Source organism: Oncorhynchus keta, chromosome 27 (assembly GCF_023373465.1).
Source record: "Oncorhynchus keta strain PuntledgeMale-10-30-2019 chromosome 27, Oket_V2, whole genome shotgun sequence".
Lineage (NCBI taxonomy): Eukaryota > Metazoa > Chordata > Actinopteri > Salmoniformes > Salmonidae > Oncorhynchus > Oncorhynchus keta.
The window spans coordinates 13,302,389-13,308,057 of NC_068447.1; the positions used below are offsets into that span (position 1 = coordinate 13,302,389).

General features: G+C 43.0%; 1 long non-coding RNA gene across 1 annotated transcript; it reads right to left on the reverse strand.

Annotated features, from left to right (window-relative positions):
- Positions 1-275: 275 nt before the first annotated feature.
- On the reverse strand, positions 276-3,246 carry LOC127912580 (uncharacterized). Its single transcript, XR_008083317.1, has 3 exons — positions 3,003-3,246; positions 2,755-2,858; positions 276-966 (listed from the first exon to the last, which is right to left on the reverse strand). It is a non-coding gene; the product is annotated as an uncharacterized LOC127912580 (long non-coding RNA).
- Positions 3,247-5,669: the final 2,423 nt, after the last annotated feature.

Sequence of the window (5,669 nt, forward strand, 5' to 3'; positions counted from 1 at the left end):
AGGTGTTGAACACTGCATTTATAAAGAATTCAGTGGAAGAAGCTAAAGTCGTTGCCCTTCTGATACGGACTAAAGATATGGCCTAAAGAGACCCAACTCATCTGAGGTAAAGCTGTCTGTTATTCAGCTCACAGGTACATAGTAGATTATTGACCATGTTTATGCATAAACTAAGACATCTCTATCAACTGTATTTTTTATTTGAATTTTATTTAACTGGGCAAGTCAATTAAGAACAAATTCTTATTTACAATGACGGCCTACCAAAAGGCCTCCTGCTGGGATGGGGGCTGGGAATAAAAACAAAAATATATGAAATAAAAATATAGGACAAAATACATATCATGACAAGAGAGACAACACAACACTACATAAAGAGAGACAACACAACACTACATAAAGAGAGACAACACAACACTACATAAAGACAGACACCACAACACTACATAAAGAGAGACAACACAACACTACATAAAGAGAGACAACACAACACTACATAAAGAGAGACAACACAACACTACATAAAGACAGACCCAAGACGACGACAGCATGGCAGCAACTGCCAGTCATTGACCAATGACTAAACGCTATAGCTAGTAACTTTAATTTAATAACATATATCATGGGGTAAAATACTACTAGAATGTTCTACAGTCACTGAAATGAGTCCTCATCCACCCCTCAATACCATAGAAAACTTGCTTATAACATCGTATTACTTGATATATGGTATTACTATGGAATCTTCTATTATAAGATGGTTAGACCCCTGAGATGGTGTGCTTAAGGGATTTAGTTCAGAGTGTCAACAACTGAGAGGTGAGAATGAGCAGGTCAGCCATTGTTCAGCAGCCATGTCAGGATGTAGAGTGTTAGAGCTCCTTTACACGTGTCTGGTTGCAGATGGTGACCTACAACACCGTTCAGACTCTTCCTCTCACCAGTGCCTGGGCTAAAGCTGTCTACCTAGAAGAAAAATAAACGCACACCTATTAAGACGAGGTGCTGGCTAGCGGAGTAGAAACTTGAAAATAAAAGAGAGACGCACACTCGAGGAGCTCAGATGCAACAATGTAATAATAGTATTCCTAGAGTGTGCGGCTCTCTTTTATTTTAAAGCTGCCTACCACCAGGCTCCAGCAGTACAGACACACTACAACCGACTGGTGGACAAGAAGAGCCAGGACTCAAGCCAGTTAAAACAGTCAGAGCTGTATGACCAAGCAGTTGGTTCATCTGAAACAAAGATTCTGGGACAGGAAAGTCCGATTGACATCTGTAGATTACTAAGGGGCTTGATCTCTGCACAATGTAAGGATGTGCTCCTATCTTCACAGCACTATCACAGTGGACGATTTCACTGCCAGGTTGTTCAGGTAAGGTATTGTTCTGTCACACACTAAAAAATATTGGTGCTGAATTTTCTCATGTAACTTTCCAGTCCATAGTTTTGGGTCTGAATTACTCAGACTACATGCTGAAGCTAAGTGGGGATGGGAACCTCCTTGAAGCAGATAGCAGATAGGGATTAACACCACTGCTGCCGATGGCTGAGGTGTTTCTGCCCGCACAACCAGACGTCCACTGGTATGTTTTTTTTTCTTTTTCTCTACTGTGTTATTGACTTGTTAATTGTTTACTCCATGTGTAACTCTGTTGTCTGTTCACACTGCTATGCTTTATCTTGGCCAGGTCGCAGTTGCAAATGAGAACCTGTTCTCAACTAGCCTACCTGGTTAAATAAAGGTGAAATAAAAAATGAAAATAAAAATGTTCACATAACTAGTTATCAAATGATACCTTTAAATGTCCCCTGTGAATCATTTTTCTAAATTAGGCCTATTATTATGTAATCACTAGGCAACATCATGAAGAGGGCTGGTCAGTTGGAGAAAAGCAAGCATATTCTAGACAACAACCCACCTGCAGGTCTGGCATAAGGCCTGGGACCTCTACGGCTCAGAGAAGTGGGTGTCATAAGGTTTTCATATCACTTTGACTTTGAATGATTCAAACTCCAACTGTCAAGGCTAACTATCTAACTCTCACTCACTGCAGGGATGTTGTCATGTTTCTGGTTGAAGAGTTCCAAAGAACTTTGGCCGTAGATATACTGAGAACGATCTACGGAACAAGTACGTTTGGTTGTATTCATTTTGGTGCTTATTAGTCAAGTGAATCGTTATCAGTAATGACACAATGAAGTCATGAGTGTTCACAAAACGGACTGCACCATGTTTCCCTTTATATTCCTCTTATGAAAAGAGGGTTTGAAGTTGTATGGATTGTGTTTGTTTTCTAACAAGTTTTACTGACAAATGTTACTGACATGAACGAAATAACGAATGTTCATATCAGTGGAGGCTGTTGAGGGGAGGACTGCTTATAATAATAATAATAATAATGGCTGGAATGGAGTCAATGGAATTGTGTCAACCAGATGGAAACCACGTCTTTGAAGTGTTTGATTCCATTCCGTTGACTCCATTCCAGCCATTATTATGAGCCGTCCTCCCCTCAGCAGCCTCCACTGGTTCATATAAATGTTCATGTGAATAGCAAGTAGCAAATGCCGCTGACATGAAGCTTGTTTGCATTCAAGCAAGTCAAACTCTTTAAAAAAAAAATCTTGTTGTTTATCATTCTCTCTGCAGAGATGGAAGAGAGGTTTCTAATTTATATTTCCGCTATGGGTACATGATACAGAACTACACAGAACAGGTTAGATATTAACATCCAGTTGCTTTACTTCACCTGTGGTTGTTAAAGCTGGGAATCTATTCTCAGTAGCCATTGTACCGTTGAATGTACTGTATGTACACATTCAAGACTAATTCACAGACCACTTCCCGGTTCATCTATAATGATGATACTGTTGGATTAGATTTGGGCATTTCATTCCACACTAATAATCTTCCCTGAGTGATTTTGTGTAGAACTGAGAGGCTCGCCTCATGATGAAGCGCTATCTGTCTGTGAAGTGTCCAGACATCAGCACCCACCTGGCCGGCACCAAGAAGGTCCAACAGGAACTGGCCAGACCTGGTGTTCTGGAGAGGTTCTTTCCCAGTGAACCTGGCGTCGTTGAGCAGATCCGGGCCACCTTTGCTGGACTGTATACATTAGATATGGTCAGAGAACCTGGTTCAATGTTTACATAGTACCTATTTCTTCTTCAACTTTCCTATTGGATATCTTACTGACAGGGACCAGAAGGTGACAATGGCTATGACAAAACCAGTTTGTCCTGAAGGCACAGAGGGAAGGCTGGGTTAAGAGGACCTCATTTCTGTACTTCTTCTCACTATGTCACTTTAAGACCAATTGAATGGTCTACAATTTACAAACTCCTCCCACTCAGTGCCCCAGCTGAGGTTAAATGAATGCACCTAGTCTCTCATGAACTTGACCTCTAACCTTGTCAACCTCTGGCCTGTATGCTGATCTGTAGAATTCCTCTCCTCTTGTAGTCAACGACATCTATGGAGCTGAGTTCTGTCAGGTACTGGAGGGAGTCAAATATTATTTCATTAGCACTTATCTTTTCTAAATCTTTTGCTTTTGATTTATTCACAGCTTATTGAAACGATTGGCAAGGATCAACCAAGTCTAATGTAGAATTATGCTGAGTTCATTCAGGGGTAATTGATTGGGAAACAAATATATCACAATACACAGGCATTAATACAGGCAGCTCAATTCCGATCTTTTGCCCAATTATTGTCAAAAGAGCTGATCTGATTGGTCCAAAGACCAATTGGTGAAGAAATTATCAGAATTGGGCTGCCTGTGTTCATGCACTATTACTCATACGCAAATGGAATAATGTTGTAGAAAATTGCAGTACTTTAGTTTGAACACCAGGTGGGAGTAAAGGATAAACGGCTGTCTTTGCAAAAGGCCCAGATGAGAGAAAGTGTTTTTTCATCCATTATTCTTAAGTCCTTTTGAATATTACATTTTTTTGAACAGGTTGATCAGTGGTCATACTGTGTGATGATTATCAATGAGCGGATCCTTTTTGGAAACATGTCAAATACACTTCAGATATGCAATGCAACTGCTGGTCATGGTTGAAGTCTGCTGTGTCAACCATCAAATTATTTACGTATAATCTTAAATACTGATCCTGATAAAGTTATCTGTTCCACTGTGTAGCCAATCAATTCTCTGTTCATGATCTACCAACTGGGGTTGGGGTCAATTCGAATCAAAGGCATTCAAATAAGGAAGCAAACTTAAATTACAATTCAAACATTGAAAAAAGGGTATCTATTTTCAGTGACTTCTCATAAACTGACAAGTAGAAGCTATTTCTTTCAAACGTTTTTTAGAATGTTTTATTGAAATCACTTCCTGAATTGAGTGTCTTTGAATTGAACCAAACTGTGGTACCAACTCTCCGCAGAAGACAACAAAGACACAATGGGGCCAAATTGGCTGTCCGGAATGAACAAACACCCACAACTCGCCCTCCTTGTCCCTGGCAGTGCTGTTGTCTACTCTGCCTGTGTGTTTTATCCTGCTGCCATCAGATTAGAGCGCTTTGTTATTGATCCCCCGGTGCCACACATTCCAGGAGGCAGGTCATCAAACAGACAAACACACAGGTCACTCTCACTGGGTTTGATGTCAACACCAGCCGGGAAATGCAAGTGCCTCCCACTTTACTTCCTGGACTGCAGCAGCAGGATTTGGTCAAAAAACTAACAGTGTTTGTTCCCAGCAAAAGGTTACTCTAGAGGTCAGGATATGTATTGTTTTTTTTGTTCCAGGGATCACGAAGAAGGCAGTTTTTTTGTCATATATTTCCTTTCTGAAATTACTCCACATGACTGTTCCAAAAGCTGACAAAGCATTACACCTATCTTCTCCATTAATGACTCCACTGTTAATGTTTCCTCGCCAGCTTGGTCACATTCTCAGGCAAGTGATTGGCATGGGCAGAATGAGGAAAACGCTTGAGAGAGACCGTAATGGATCAACCTTCAGCTCTGATCCACGGGCTAAAAGCAAACTGTTGGGAATAACAGGCTGGTTACACAAGTGGCCCAGTTAGCAGTGGCACTGTGGCAGAAAGTGGCAAAGACTGTAGATGGAAGCGCCAGGTCAGGAAGGAACAACCGGAAGTGGGTCATGACAGGGTGGAAGTGGGTCACAGTGCTCTGGCTCTGCATGGGAGGACAGAGAGGGACAGCAGCACTGGGACAGGATTGGGAGTAGCTTCCCTGCCTGCCTGATTCAGTTCCCTGCTGCACTCCCTACAGTCGCTCACTCCCTACAGCCGCTCACTCCCTACAGCCGCTCACTCCCTACAGCCACTCACTCCCTACAGCCGCTCACTCCCTACAGCCGCTCACTCCCTACAGCCGCTCACTCCCTACAGCCGCTCACTCCCTACAGCCGCTCACTCCCTACAGCCGCTCACTCCCTACAACCGCTCACTCCCTACAGCCGCTCACTCCCTACAGCCGCTCACTCCCTACAGCCGCTCACTCCCTACAGCCGCTCACTCCCTACAGCCGCTCACTCCCTACAGCCGCTCACTCCCTACAGCCGCTCACTCCCTACAGCCGCTCACTCCCTACAGCCGCTCACTCCCTACAGCCGCTCACTCCTTACAGCCGCTCACTCCCTACAGCCGCTCACTCCCTACAGCCGCTCACTCC